Raw genomic sequence first — 16,843 nt, forward strand, 5'->3', positions numbered from 1 at the left:
CTAGGTTATATCCATACATGGTCCTTGGTTGAATGTCAGTCTCAGAAAAAAACCTGTGCCCAGATATATTTGGTCCTTGTGGAGCTCCTATCCTTTCCCCATCAGACTAACTCCCCTTCTTTCTTATGATTCCCTGTACTCTGCCAAAGGTTTGGTCATGAGTCTTTGCTTTGAAAACACTGCTAGTTAGTCTTTCAGATGCGCTCAGTAGACTCCTGTCATACATTCAATGCACATCCCATCTGTCTTTATAAATGAGGATTGATCCTGAGATATCACCTTACACCCATCAGAATGGCCAAGATGAAAACACTGCTGGTGGGAATGTAAACTGGTACAACCACTCTGGAAAGCTATCTGGCGCTTTCTAAGACAAATAGGAATAGTGCTTCCTCCAGACCCATCTATACCACTGCTAGGTATATACCCAAAGTTTGTTCAAGTATACAAAAAGGACACTTGCTCAACCATGTTTATAGCAGCTCTATTTGTAATAGCCAGAACCTGGAAACAACCCAGATGTCCATCAACGGTGGAATGGGTACAGAAATTGTGGTATTTTTATACAATGGAATACTACTCAGCAATCAAAAAGGAGGAAATCATGAAATTTGCAGGCAAATGGTGGGATCTAGAAAAGACATTTTTTAAATATGAGAAGTTAACACACAAAAGAAAAGGAAATAAAAACACATACGCTGACTTTAAATGGCCCCTGTTGGCTATCAATAAATGCTCTTAAAAAATGTGATGTTACTGCAGAGGCAATTTTAATTATCAGGTTATTTTATTTTTATTTTTTTTTTAATTTAATTTAATTTTTTACTATTAGTTACATTTTATTAACTCTGTATCCCAGGTGTATCCCGCTCCCTCATTCCCTCCCAACCCCACCCTCCCTCCCTCATCTCCTCCTTTCCCCTTTCCAAGTCCACTGATTGGGGAGGACCTCCTCCCCTTTCATCTGACCCTGTTTTATCAGGTATCTCTAGAGTCCTCCTCTGTGGCCTAGCAAGACTGCTCCTCTATTGGGGGGTGGGGAGGTCAAAGAGCCTGCCATTGAGATCCTGTCAGAAATAGTCCCTGTTCCCCTTACTATGGGAAACCAATTGGTTACTGAGCTACCACGGGCTTCATCCGAGCAAAGGTTCTAGGTTATATCCATACACGGTCCTTGGTGGAGTGTCAGTCTCAGAAAAGACCCCTGTGCCCAGATATATTTGGTCCTTGTGGAGCTCCTGTCCTTTCCATGTCATACTAATTCCCTTCTGTGGAAGGTTTGGTTATGAGTCTTAGTATCTGTTTTGAAACACTGTTAGGTAGAGTCTTTCAGATGCATTCTGCGGTAGACTCCTGTCATACGTCCAATGCACATCCCATTTGTCTTTCTAAGTGAGGATTGATCATCTTACCGTGTGTCCAATTTCTTGTTTATCTTCTTTTTTTTTTTTTTTTTTTTTTTTTCAATGCAGTTTATTCAGGAACATTGAACAATCCTCAGACCCCGGGGAAAGCCAGCCCACAGCTTAAATAGCCTCTGGGTAGCCAACCCAGGCGTGCCACGGGGGCAATGCAGATAGGTCCACATACATAGAAGCAAGCCAGATCCTCGGCCTTAGCCAAATGTGGAGTTGTTCGTGACAGAGAGCACTCACCATGGGGAAGGTGGAAGGCGGAAACCAGCTCCATCTTTAAGGCATAGCATTCCGCAGCTCTCTATAGTTCCCCCTTTTTGTTTTAGACGCATCAGGCAAGAGTAGAGGTCTGATCTCTGATATTAGAAATAAATTGGGACTTTGTACAGATGTTCACTTAGGTGTCATCCACCCAAAGAGCATCAGACCCGTCCGATACCTTTTTCTCAGAGGCGGGACCTGGGACATCAACCCGCTTGCAATCAGACATGCTCTTCTCTGGGTCCAAAGCGGCTGACCCTGAGTGCAGTGCTTAGCCTCGCATCCTGAGCGTATCATTTTAGCTTTTTATGGTATCCAACCATGCTTGGGGAGAATGTCCTGCTTCAATGGCTGTAAAGGCCTGAATGATCATGGCTGCATCACACTGTTGTGAGACTCTAATCTTGCATATATACCACAGGCAAACCAAGGAGACCAACACCAGAAGGCCTGCTAACACTCCCATGCCCACCCATTCCTTCAGATGATTCATGGCTGCAGCAATCCATGTTGATAATCCTGTGGCTAGTCCTGCGTCCACTCCGGTAGAATTTACTGTGACAATGGCCACTCTCAGCTGCTCCATCGTAGTATCGAATTCTCCAGTCCAATTACCTAAAATATAGCTCAACAATTGTTTAGACAGATTTGCAGCGCAGGAGAAATTCTCATGTTGTATGCTAGTGACACAAAGTCCAGCATACTTTCATTGACAGCCAGGTTGAGCGATTTGCCATAGGGTATCAATTTGCTCCTGCAAGAGGTCAAATCTGATTGAACACCATCAAGCTTCCTTTTAGTTGAGCATTAATTCCTTTATGTACAACTAAGGCATGAGCTACATTGGCTAAATGATTATTCAGGGTCTGAGCCGTCTGCCCAGTATGACTCATGGCTAATGCCCTGGTGGTAGCTCCAACAGCCGTCAATGAGATGGTAGTAACAATGGTAGCTGTAGTTCCAAGATCCCTTTTCTGTCTGAAGAGAGTCATAGCGTGAGGGGCATCAATGGGCATAGGCACCCAGTGAGGCATGCGAGTAACCAGGGCATACCTAACTTTACTAGCATTCCAGCATTGGGCAAAAAAGCAAGTATCATTACCACAATTACTTGGCTCTATCTGGCTAATAATGAATAAAAATGGGGGATATAGACAAACAGGTGTGGGCTTATAGGAAATATTATGAGAAGCCTTAACCCCCTCGTTGGAACATCCTGCGTCAGTTCTAGAACTAGCAGTGGTGGTGTCCGAGGTCTGAGTAGGTTCAGGAGACCATTGCCCCCAGGGGCGAGACGTGCTCCATGCCAATTGACTAACTCCATGTTTTCCTCCAATTTTGAAAGTCATTTAAGGTTCTTAAATTATTTTTTTCCCTTTTTTCTTAAATTTTTCATCAATTACACTTTATTCATTCTGCATCCCCCCATAAGCCCCTCCCTCCTCCCATCCCAATCCCACCCTCCCTCCTCCCTCTGCTTGCATGCCACTCCCCAAGTCCACTAATAGGGGAGGTTCTCCTCTCCTTTCTGATCTTAGTCTGTCAGTTCACATCAAAAGTGGCTGCATTGTCCTCTACTGTGGCCTGGTAAGGCTGCTCCCCCCCCCCCAGAGGGAGGTGATCAAAGAGCAGGCCAATCAGAGTATGTCAGAGGCAGTCCCTCTTCACATTACTATGTAACCCAATTGGACTCTGAACTGCCCTGGGCTACATCTGTGCAGGGGTTCTAGGTTATCTCCATGAATAGTCCTTGGTTGGAGTATGAGTCTCTGGGAAGTTCCCTATGTTCAAATTTTCTTGTTCTGTTGCTCTCCTTGTGGAGACCCTGTCCTCTCCAGCTCTTACTATTTCCCAGTTCTTACCTAAAATTCCGTTCACTCTGCCCAACAGTTGCCCATCAGGCTCAGCATCTTTTTTGATAGTCTGAAGGGCAGAGGCTTTCAGAGGCCCTCTGTGGTAGGTTCCTAGGTTGTTTCCTGTTTTCTTCTTCTTCTGATGTCCATCCTCTTTGCCTTTCTGGATGGGGATTGGACGTTTTAGTTAGGGTCCTCTCTCTTGCTTAGTTTCTTTAGATGCACAGGTTTTAGTGGGTTTGTCCTATGTTGTATGTCTATATGAGTGAGTATATACCATGTGTGTCTTTTTGCTTCTGAGACAACTCACTCAGGATGATCCTTTCCAGATCCCACCATTTACCTGCAAATTTCATGATTTCCTTATTTTTCATTGCTGAGTAATATTCCATTGTGTAGATGTACCACAATTTCTGCATCCATTCTTCAATTGAGGGGCATCTGGGTTGTTTCCAGCTTCTGGCTATTACAAATAAAGCTGCTACAAACATGGTTGAGCAAATGTCCTTTTTGTGTACTTGAGCCTTTTTTGGATATATGCCCAGTAGTGGTATGGCTGGATCTTGAGGAAGCGCTATTCCTAGTTGTCTGAGAAAGCGCCAGATTGATTTCCAGAGTGGTTGTACAAGTTTACATTCCCACCAGCAGTGGAGAAGGGTTCCCCTTTCTCCACAACCTCTCCAGCATGTGTTGTCACTTGAGTTTTTGATCTTGGCCATTCTCATGGGTGTAAGGTGAAATCTCAGGGTTGTTTTGATTTGCATTTCCCTAATGGCTAATGAGGTTGAGCATTTCTTTAAGTGCTTCTCGGCCATTCGGTATTCCTCTACAGAGAATTCTCTGTTTAGCTCTGTTCCCCATTTTTTAAGTGGATTACTTGGTTTGCTGCTTTTCAGCTTCTTTAGTTCTTTATATATACTGGATATGAGTCCTCTGTCAGATAGAGGGTTGGTGAAGATTCTTTCCCAATCTGTAGGTGGTCGCTTTGTTTTGATGACAGTGTCCTTTGCTTTACAGAAGCTTTTCAGTTTCATGAGGTCCCATTTATTGGTTGTTGCTCTTAGAGCCTGTGCTGTTGGTGTTCTGTTCAGGAAGTTTCCCCCTGTACCAATGAGTTCTAGGGTATTTCCCACTTTTTTTTCAAGCCGATTTAATGTGTCTGGTTTTATGTTGAGGTCTTTGATCCACTTGGACTTCAGTTTTGTGCAGGGTGACAAGTATGGATCTATTTTCATTTTTCTACATGTAGACATCCAGTTAGACCAGCACCATTTGTTGAAGATGCTATCTTTTTTCCATTGTATGGTTTTGGCGTCTTTGTCAAAGATCAGGTGTCCATAAGTGTGTGGGTTTATTTCTGGGTCCTCTGTTCGGTTCCATTGATCCACCATTCTGTTTCTATGCCAGTACCATGCAGTTTTTAAAACTGTTGCTCTATAGTACAACTTAAGATCAGGGATGGAGATACCTCCAGAAGATCTTTTATTGTAGAGGATTGTTTTAGCAATTCTCGGTTTCTTGTTATTCCATATGAAGTTGAGAATTTTCCTTTCCAGGTCTGTAAAGAATTGTGTTGGTAATTTGATGGGCATTGCATTGAATCTGTAGATTGCTTTTGGTAGGATGGCCATTTTTACTATGTTAATCCTACCAAGCCATGAGCATGGGAGATCTTTCCATCTTCTCATATCTTCTTCTAATTCTTTCTTCAGAGATTTGAAATTTTTTTCATACAAGTCTTTGACTTCCTTGGTTAGGGTTACTCCGAGGTACCTTATGTCATTTGTGGCTATTGTGAAGGGTGTTGTTTCCTTAATTTCTTTCTCAGCCCTTTTGTCTTTTGTATACAGGAGGGCTACTGATTTTTTTGAGTTAATTTTGTATCCTGCCACTTTGCTGAAGGTGTTTATTAGCTGTAGGAGTTCCCTGGTAGAGTTTTTGGGGTCACTCACGTATACTATCATATCATCTGCAAATAGTGATAATTTGACTTCTTCCTTTCCAATTTGTATCCCCTTGATCTCCTTCAACTGTCTTATTGCTCTAGCAAGGACTTCCAACACTATGTTGAAGAGATATGGAGAGAGTGGGCAGCCTTGTCTTGTCCCTGATTTCAGTGGGATTGTTTAAGTTTCTCTCCGTTCAGTTTGATGTTGGCTATAGGCTTGCTGTATATCGCCTTTACTATGTTTAGATATGTGCCTTGTATCCCTGATCTCTCCAATACTTTGAACATGAATGGATGTTGGATTTTGTCAAAGGCTTTTTCAGCATCTAGGGAGATTATCATGTGGTTTTTTTCTTTCAGTTTGTTAATATGGTGGATCACATTGATGGATTTCCGTATATTGAACCACCCCTGCATACCTGGGATGAAGCCTACTTGGTCATAGTGGATAATATCTTTGATGTGTTCTTGGATTCGGTTTGCAAGTATTTTATTAAGTATTTTTGCATCAATGTTCATAAGGGAGATTGGCCGGAAATTCTCTTTCTTTGTTGAGTCTTTGTGAGGTTTAGGTACCAAGGTGACTGTGGCTTCATAGAATGAATTTGGTAATATTCCTTCTGTTTCTATTTTGTGGAATAGTTTGAAGAGAATTGGTGTTAGCTCTTCTTTGAAGGTCTGGTAGAATTCTGCGCTGAAGCCATCTGGTCCTGGGCTTTTTTTGGATGGGAGACTTTTGATGACCGCTTCTATTTCTTTGGGGGATATAGGTCTATTTAGTTGATTTACCTGGTCCTGGTTCAGCTTTGGTAAGTCAAATCGATCAAGAAAATTGTCCATTTCATTTAGATTTTCAAATTTTGTGGCATATAGACTTTTGAAGTAAGTCCTAATGATTGTTTGGATTTCCTCAGTGTCTGTAGTTATATCCCCCTTTTCATTTCTGATTTTGTTGATTTGGGTGGTGTCTCTCTGCCTTTTAGTTAGCCTGGCTAAGGGTTTGTCGATCTTGTTGATTTTCTCAAAGAACCAGCTCTTTGTTTCATTGATTCTTTGAATTGTTTTATTTGTTTCCAATTGATTGATTTCAGCCCTGAGTTTGATTATTTCCAGCCGTCTACTCCTTCTTGGTGTGTCTGCTTCTTGTTTTTCTAGGGTTTTTAATTGAGCCATTAGGGTGCTTGAATGAGCTGTCTCGAATTTCTTCTTGAAGGCACTTAGTGCTACGAACTTTCCTCTTAGCACTGCTTTTATTGTGTCCCACAAGTTCGGGTATGTTGTGTCTTCATTTTCATTGATTTCTAGAAAGACTTTAATTTCTTTCTTTATTTCTTCCCTGACCCAGCTGTCATTTAGTAACAAGTTGTTCAGTTTCCATGTGTGTGTAGGCTTTTTGTTATTTCTGTTATTGTTGAGGTCCAGCTTTATTCCATGGTGATCAGACAAGATACATGGGATTATTTCAATCTTCTTGTATCTGTTGAGGCTCGCTTTGTGACCCACTATGTGGTCTATTTTGGAGAAGGTTCCATGAGGTGCTGAGAAGAAGGTAAATTCTTTTGTGTTTGGGTGTAAAGTTCTGTAAATGTCTGTTAGGTCCATTTGATTCATGACCTCTGTCAGAGACATTGTTTCTTTGTTTAATTTCTGTTTGGTTGACCTGTCCTTTGTTGAGAGTGGGGTGTTGAAGTCTCCCACTATTAATGTGTGTGGATCTATATGTGCTTTAAATTTTATCAATGTTTCTTTCACAAATGTGGGTGCCCTTGTATTTGGGGCATAGATGTTCAGGATTGTGATGTCTTCCTGGTGGAATTTTCCCTTGATGAGTATGAAGTGTCCTTCCCCATCTCTTTTGATTAATTTTGGTTGAAAGTCTATTTTATCAGATATTAGAATGGCTACTCCTGCTTGCTTCTTGGGTCCGTTTGCTTGGAAAGTCGTCTTCCAACCCTTTACCCTCAGGTAATGTCTATCTTTGTGTCTTAGGTGTGTTTCTTGTATGCAACAGATTGCTGGGTTTTGTTTACGTATCCATTCTGTTAATCTGTGTCTTTTTATTGGAGAGTTGAGTCCATTGATGTTGAGAGAGATTAATGACCAGTGGTTGTTAGATCTCTTGATTTTGATGTTGGCTGTGCTCATCAGGTTGTGTGCTTGGTTGCTTTTTGTTTTACTGAAGTGAGGTTATTTATTTCCTGTGTTTTCTTGAATGTAGCTAGCTTTCTTGGGTTGTATTTTCCCTTCCAGTGTCTTCTGTAATGATGGATTTGTTTGTAGGTATTGTTGAAATTTGTTTTTGTCATTGAATATCTTGTTTTCTCCATCTATGAGGACTGAGAGTTTTGCTGGGTATAGTAGCCTGGGCTGACATCTGTGTTCTCTTAGGGTCTGCATGATATCTGTCCAGGCCCTTCTGGCTTTCATAGTCTCTGTTGAAAAGTCAGGTGTGATTCTAATGGGTTTGCCATTATATGTTACTTGGCCTTTTTCCCTTGCAGCTTTTAGTATTTTTTCTTTGTTCTGTATACTTACTGTTTTGATTATTATGTGGCGGGAGGATTTTCTTTTCTGGTCAAATTTGCTGGGTGTTCTGTAGGCCTCATGTATTCTAATTGGCCTCTCCTTTAGCTTGGGGAAATTTTCTTCAATGATTTTGTTGAAAATATTTTCTGGGCCTTGGAGAAGGGAGTCTTCTTTTTCCTCTATACCTATTATTCTTAGGTTTTGTCTTTTCATATTGTCTTGCATTTCTTGGACGGTCTGTGTCAGGAATTTTTCAGATTTAACATTTTCTTTGACAGATACATCGATTTCTTCCATTGTATCTTCTACACCTGAGATTCTTTCTTCCATCTCTTGCAGTCTGTTGGTTATGCTTACCTCTGTAGTTCCTGTTTTCTTCCCTAGATTCTTCCTTTCCATTATTTCTTCCATTTGTGTTTTCTTTAATTTTTCCAATTCTATCTTCAGGTCTTGAGTTGTTTTGTTTACTTCCTTCACCTGTCTGATTGTACTTTCCTGTTTTTCTTTTAGTTCCTTCAACTCTGTTTCTTTCATTTCATTCAGTGTTTTAAGCATTTCCTTTCTAAAGGCCATAAACTGTTTGGCTGCAGCTTCCTCTACTTCTTTACGGATGGCAATATTCTGTTTGAGTTTATCTTCCTCTATGTCTTTACGAATCTTATTTGTTTCCTCTGTTATCATCTTCATGAGCATACTTGTTAGGTCATCTTCTTGGATTTCAGTTATGGTGGGGTGTCCAGGGCTACTTGCCCCTGGGTAACTGGGTTCTGGAGATGCCATATTGCTCTGTCTTTTGTTGCTTGAGCTTTTACGCTGGCCTCTACCCATTGTGTTATCTTAGGAGTTTGGGGTTATTTTCTGGTGGTTCCTGGGGATCCTGTGGTGGAGGGAATCCCCTTTGCAGAAAGCTGGATTTTCCTGAAGGATGTCTTCTCAGCTTTTTGGGTATAGTCCCTGGATGGCTGGTGTTTTTTCAGGAGTTGCTCACCTCAGGGATATAGACCTGAGTGGTAACTGTGGTCTTTGTTAGTCAAGAGGGTTCTCCTCTCACCCAGGGAAGTCCTGGGGGCAGCTGCCCTGTTTCTGGGTTTCTTGTTGCAAATTTAATGATCAGCTGCTGTGACCCAGTTGGACATCAGGCGCGCCTCAACTGTTTGTGCTTGTGTCTGGAGCACAGCTGAGTGCTGGCGCCTCGGCCCCACTAGACTGCTAGACTTTTTCTAGGGAAGGATTGGGTGATTTAGATCAGTACAGTTTCCTTCCTTCCCGGTGGATTCTCTGGAGACACCGACTCCTAGTGTCTTTTTTTTGCCCTGGTGCACACTGCTCAGTGTCAGCCAGCTGGCTGGCCACAGAAATTTGCCTGTGCCTGGAGCATAGCTGTGTGATGGCGGCTCAGTCTCTGCCAGCTGTCTGGTGCGCAGAAACTGCCTGTGTCTGCCTTTGTGGCTTTTGGGAGTCTGAGTGGCTCCCTAAGCTGGGTAATTTTCCGGGGACCTTTTCAGGTTGGGGGTGAGCTGAGTGCTCTGAGATCAGACCCGCCGTTTCTATCTCTGGCGGCGAATCAGGCGCACAGGCAGGCAGGGCTCTGTGCCAGAACCTGGGTCCCCGGCTCTGGCTCCGGGCTGGCTCCTGGGGTGCCCGTGGAACCCGCCCGAGTCTTTTCCAGGGGATGTCTGGGTGACCTAAGGCCGGTCCCAATCGTTTCCTGTACCCTGGGGTTATCTCTCGACTGAAAATTCCAGTCTCTGATAGTGTGGTGCCCAAGGTTCAGTCTGGGACCGGGACCAGAGACACTGGCTTGTGGCTCTGGGCTGGGGCTGGGGCTGGCGGCCGGCAGCCAAGCGTCTGGCGGAACCGGGATCTCTTCCGCGGTTTAGCCGGGTGAGTTAAAAGCTGATTGAATCCCCCACCGTGGGGTATCCTCTCACCTGGGAAACACAATGACTGTGTTTTATGGCCGAGAGTTCTGATTGCTGTTCACTGTGCTGATCCTGCTGTGCTGCTGCTCAGAATGAGAGTCCTCCCGGCGCCGCCATCTTGCCCCTCCCAGGTTATTTTAATATCCCATGAGGAGAATGTTGAAATACAGAGAGAAACCAAATACTAGCTCTCTCTCTATATATATATATCTCTTTCTTTCCCTGTCCATCTTTCTGTGTGTGTGAGAGAGAGAGACACAGACAGACAGATAGATAGACAGACAGAGAGATAGACAATAGATGATAGGTAGGTAGATAGATAGATAGATAGATAGATAGATAGATAGATAGATAGATAGATAGATAGATAAGATAGATAGATAGTTGAGCAAGAGAGAGTTGTACATACCAGGGATCGTGTGGGTGGATGAGCTCCTACTCCAGCATGCACGTGGAGGCCGGATGTCATTTTCAGGTATCATTCTCTATTGCTGTCCACTCTATTGTCTGAGACATTCCCTGTCTGAACCTGGTTGCTGTTTGGCTACACTGACTGGGAGTGAGCCTTCAGGAACCTTCTAGCTCCACATTCGCAGCACTGTGTTACAGGCTTGTTTTTCCACATTTGCCTTCTACGTGGGTGCTTGGGATCCTTTTTCTAGACCAATAGACATATATTATTACTGAAAAACACAGAACTATGCTCACAAACATTCCCCAGATCTAATCTTCAGATGAATCAAGTGTCAAAGAAGGACAAGCTACAGTCAGAGTCTAGAGCAGTGGGCTTTTCTTTACCTTCCCCATGTCCTATCTACTCAATCGGCATATTATTAAGGATCCACTTTCCTGATAGAAGATATTTTTATTCTTTTTAAATTTTTATCATCATTACAGCTCTTCTATGCTTGATATTATTTTCTATTTTTAATTTTTTAATATTAGTTACAGTTTGTTAACTTTGTATCCCTGCTGTATCCCGCTCCCTCTTTCCCTTTCAATCCCACCATCTCTTCTTCATCTCCTCCCTGCTCCTTTCCAAGTCCATTGATAGGGGACAACCTCCTCCCCTTTCATCTGATACTGGAAGATGCTCAAGTACACAACAAGGACATTTGCTCAACCATGTTTGTAGCAGCTTTATTTATAATAGCCAGAACCTGGAAACAACCCAGATATCCCTCAGTTGAGGAATGGATACAGAAATTGTGGTACTTTTACAAAATGGAATACTACTCAGCAATTAAAAACGAGGAAATCATGAAACTTGCAGGCAAATGGTGGGACCTAGAAATGATCATCCTGAGTGAGGTATCCCCAAAGCAGAAAGACACACATGGTATATACTCACTTATATAGACCTATAAGATAGGATAAACATACTGAAATCTATACACCTAAAGAAGATAAACAAGAAAGAGGACCCAGGGTACGATGATCAATCCTCACTTAGAAAGACAAATGGGATGGACATTGGATGTAGGAGCAAACAAGTAACAGGACAAGAGCCTACCACAGAGGACCTCTGAAAGACTCTATCTAGCAGTCTATCAAAGCAGATATTAAGACTCATAACCAAACCTTCTGCAGAGTGCAGGGAATCATAAAGGGGGGGGGGAGTTAATATGACCTGGAGAGGACAGGAGCTCCACAAGGACCAAATATGTCTGGGCACAGGGGTCTTTTATGAGACTGTTTCTCCAAACAAGGACCATGTACGGATGTAACCTAGAACCTCTGCTCAGATATAGCCCTTGGTAGCTCAGTATCCAAGTGGGTACCCTGATAAGGGAAACAGGGACTGTTTCTGACATGAACTCAATGGTGGGCTCTTTGACCTCCTCCCCACAAGGGAGGAGCAACCCTGCTAGGCCACAGAGGAGGACTTTGCAGCCAGTCCTGAAGATACCTGATAAACCAGTATTTTCAAGATGAAACACTAAATGATCATTGAAAGAAAGGTGGAGAGATGAACTTGCTCTTCTGTTGTTTTAGGAAAATTCCTGCTTAGCCCCAATGCCATAAGTCAATACTGTATCTACACTTAGCTCTCATCCGAAAAACTGGAATTCACCAAGAGACATTTTCTAAATTCAATTCTAGGGTAAGCTGTTGAATTACATGCTCCCATGGCACATTTGGCACCTCTATAATTACTTGTTCGTGTCTGCTTTTCAAAATTAATTGCAAATACCATAAGGAATAGACTGTCTCTGTGTTGTGCCACTGGTTCCCTGGTGTCTGGAAATACTAAATGGCTAACAATTCATTAAGTGAAATTATGAGGAAAGGTTAAGCAATATAAATGTCTTTCCAATTTACTTACTTACTTTTAAAGCATGAAAGACAGCGGTGATAAATGCAAGAACAATTCCATGAGTATGAAAGATATGTAAAAGAAAAACAAATAAGTATGGGTGAAAGGTAATTTTTGACTTACTGTTTTGATATGATAGAGGTAGAAGAGGAAATTGTAATCACTCATTAAAATAAAGGTAACTCTGGTTTGTGAGAGCTGCAGGTCTTGTAAACTTGAAAACAGTAGGATTATCAAGGACTGTAATATTTGATGGGTGCTTTGTAGATATAAAATGCAAATCACAGATTTTATATTTCTCAACTTCGGAAAACTTAGAATCATAAAATAATTACCTATGATCACAGCACATTTAATAAATTGTACATAGATTCTAATAGTCCAGAAAGCATTATGAAATCTAAGGGTTATACTTAGGTGTAAAAGAATCATACTCAAGGACAAAAGCACAGAATGTTTCCTGACCAGGAGACACTGAAAATTCTCACAGCTTCCCAGGCACTAATGTGCCAAAGAAATCCATGGAGTTTGAATTCGATCTGCTTTTCTCCCCTGGGAATCTCATATTGAAGCTGTCCCTGAGATTTCACACAGCTAATCCTATCACAGGACTTAGGAGAATAACAAAGGAGCATAATAGATATTTCTTTTCACTTAAAATTCTTCCTAGGACAAAGAAAAGAGTTTAAAGTGTAGATTCCATAATATATATTATTCCCTTGTATTTAAAAACAATTACTTTTTAGATCTTCTTTCCCAAGTGAATTTTAGCACATAAGCAATAAACATTGTCCTTTTGCTCCAGCAAAATAGCACTGAATACAGATTAATATAAGTCTCTCTGAAAGCAAAACAGAAAAAGATAATTTAAAAAATAAAGTAAAATATTAACCTACTTTCAATTTTTTATTATCTGGGGACGTGGACTAGATAGTCACTAATCAGAGTCTAGTTATGTGACAGTTACCCTTTCACTCTTTTAAAGATATTTTTGTATTATAAATTGAAATAGTGTCTTATAAAAGTTTTAAATTTTATTTAGTATTCAAAATCTCAAAGGAAAAAATAAAATGTGACACATCACTAGAATGAACACTACAGCTTCACTCAGTTAAACATTGGGGCTAAGGTTTTACATATGAGTATACTTAACAATTAATATGGTGGAAAAAATGAATTGTTATAATTTAATGATGCATCGGTATCACATGACGTTTCTAGTTGCTCCTTCTACCATTCAGTACCTAAATGGAAAAACAAACAGAACAAACAGTCAAACAAACATGCAAACAGGAAAAGGTTTGGAAGAACATTTACAAGTAAGGCAATCAGTCAATATTCAGGTTTGGTCTTTGCTGTTGGCTAGGTACTTTACAGTCTGTCTCACTAAATTGTCTTCACTTTAACTCACTAACACAAAATTCCTAGATTTTCCTGAGTGCTTCTTCATTGAATAACATGTTAAATGTCTTATATGACAAATACTTCATCCATGTAGGATATAAATATCAATCTTTAAAATATTGTATTGTCAATGAAAAGTCCAGTTCTTACTCTATTTAACAGGAATATATATATTCCTGGTACCTTATGTTCTTTCTCCTCTCCATTCTTCCCTCTAACCATTCTCATGAAGCTCTCTTAATGTCTCTCAAAGTTGTGGTCTTTCTTCTGTTAAATAAAGATAGATAGATAGATAGATAGATAGATAGATAGATAGATAGATAGATAGATAGAGATATATACAGATTTTTCACCACACCTACTTTAATTAGGGTTCTAAAACAACTTTACCTCCCTTACAACCCCCTCCCCCACCTTAGTAGGGAAAAGGCCTGTAGAACTCTATCTGCTTCCTGCTGGTTAGGGTTGATGGGTCTTTAGGGGATTACCAAACTCAGTCTTCAGGATATCAGCAGCCTAGTCCAAAGGCCAACACCAAACACCAACATGAGTCAGTGCAAGTCAGTGAAGACCTCCAAACTCATTTGGATTGCCCAGAGAAGCTCTCTGAACATTTTTCTTAGTGAAGTCAAGTGTCAAAGTACAATGACCAGCTCAGTGTTGTCATGCAAAAGGCCATGCTTCACTGTGAGTGGGCCTCTATAAATCTCTTCTCAAAGTCTACCCATGGATGTTCTCAGCTGACCAAGTCCTGCTCCTCACATGTCAGAGCTCACAGGAAAACATCATGTTTTCTTTCTCAAGACGACCTACGCCAAAACATCACGTGCCCAAACTGCAGCAAAAAAATGACAAAATGGAGTCTTCAAAGAAACCAGAAATTTCCACTTCAATCTACATTTCCAACATTATTGTTGAACTGGAAGTGTTTTACCTATAAGCTCCAATTTCAGTGAGAGACCTTTCTCCAACAATTAGATGAGGATCAACTGAGAACGATACTCTCTGTCAAACTCTGGCCCCCACACAGGCACTACTATTCACACATAAACAGAAAAAATTTATACATGCTCAAAATAGTACTTAGTCTATATCTTTGCTAATTTTGAAATAGGGATAATTAAATTTAGTTTGGCTGAATTTTTATCCTGTAACAGTGTGCTAGGATTGAATTCTTTACATTGGTTTCTGCAAGAAAGGTGTAAGACATAAGTTTTCAATTAAATGTCAAACAAAGCGTTTGCTACATAATTTTTCATGAACGTTTGTGATACTGTTAGTTGACAATCTTTTCCATTTGATTTTCTATTTATATCACCTACTAAATACTGCTGAATCAAAAAATATATTTACATATAAGTAATTATACTGAGCCCTACTGGATGCCTTTAATGGCTGAAGTTCTCTCAAACATTCAAATTCAATGAAATAACAATGATAAGAAACTTGATTTTAAATTTCTGTATTCCACCATTATTCTGAAAGACATTTATATTAGCAAATACTATAGTGAGCATCCAGGGGCTTGGGCTCTCTTTTATGCAAATTATATTATATTATAAATTCATGACTGATTTCTCTCTGACATTTTTATACAAATGACACAAATGAATATCAGCATAAACCAGTAAGACATGATCGTTTAAGTTACTAGGTATAAATTTTTGTCTGTTGGCATGGTAAACTAAAAACATATCTTTCTTTAAATGGTGAATTTCCTACATTTAGCAAAGAGGTAAACCATGAAATCTGTCCCTTCAAGGATTAGTCTCTGATGAATATAGAATCCGTGACCTTCTACTTTGGAGGGACAAACTCATTTCCTCCAATGCAGGCTTTGATTAAAAGGAAAATAAATGAAAACAATTTCTTTTGTTCTTTCCTGCCCATTTCTGACCAGGCACACACCTTTAAATTCCATTTGTGTTTCTCACACAAGTATCCATTTCTCCCATCCCCAAGGATATTGTTACCTTTCTTTCAGTCCCAGCAGTAGCTCAGACCCAGTATAAAGGATGCATGAGATTATTCTGTTTCAAATCTAATTGGAAAAGATAAGGAGCAAAAAGTTAAGTGAAGAATAAGCCAGAAAAGGAAGCAGCTAAGAGGGGCGTCTGGAGGGAGTTCTGATAGAGAAGCTCAACAAGCTGAAGCTACTTGTTTTCTATTCTTAGAAAAGTTTTGATTACAGGAAGAACCCCAAGTCTTTGAGTTGGAAGACATGGTCTTCACCCACAGGATGGGAACAGTCTTATCAGGATAGGATGGTCCTCATTAACTAGAATTAATACCTATTTCAGTCTCGATCTGTGGCTGTTAACCTATGGGTGATCAAGCAACCCTTTTGAGGAAGGTAAAACAACACTTTCATGTGTATTGTCTAATATCACTTGCATATCAAATGTTTACATTATGATTCACAACACTAGTAACATTACAGTTAAGATGTAACAAGAAATATAATTTGATAATTGGGGTCATCACAACATGGAGAACTGTATTAATCTCGTTGCCTTAGGTTAGAAAAAAAGGGCTCACTTGACAAATTATTTATTCAGGTCAGTATTTTTGAAAACAGTTTGTAATTGACTATTTCTTACATTTTATTTTGAAGCATGTTTTTCTATATGTATTCCCTCACCTTAAGAAGTGCTATTCAGACGTAACTACAGACACTGAGGAAATCCAAATAACCATTAGGTCGTACTATAAAAGCCTATATGCCACAAAATTCGAAAATCTAAAAGAAATGGACATTTTTCTTGATAGATTCCATCTACCAAAATTAAGTCAAGATCAGATAGAAAGATTGAACAGCCCTATATGTCCCAAGGAAATTGAAGCAGTCATCAATAGCCTCGCTTCCAAACACAGCCCTGGGCCAGATGGTTTCAGTTCAGAATTCTACCAGACCTTCAAATAAGCGGTAACTCCAATTCTTTTCAACTTACTCCACAAAATAGAAACAGAAGGAATATTACCAAACTAATTCGATGAAGCCACAATCACCTTGATACCTAAACCACACAAAGACCCAACAAAAAAAGAGAACGTTAGACCTATCTCTCTTATGAACATTGATGCAAAAAGTACGCAAAAAAAAATGCTTACAAACTGAATCCAAGAGCACATAAAAGATATCATCCACCGTGAACAAGTAGGTTTCATCCCAGGCATGCAAGGGTGGTTTAATATAT

Source organism: Meriones unguiculatus, chromosome 9, assembly GCF_030254825.1.
Source record: "Meriones unguiculatus strain TT.TT164.6M chromosome 9, Bangor_MerUng_6.1, whole genome shotgun sequence".
NCBI lineage: Eukaryota > Metazoa > Chordata > Mammalia > Rodentia > Muridae > Meriones > Meriones unguiculatus.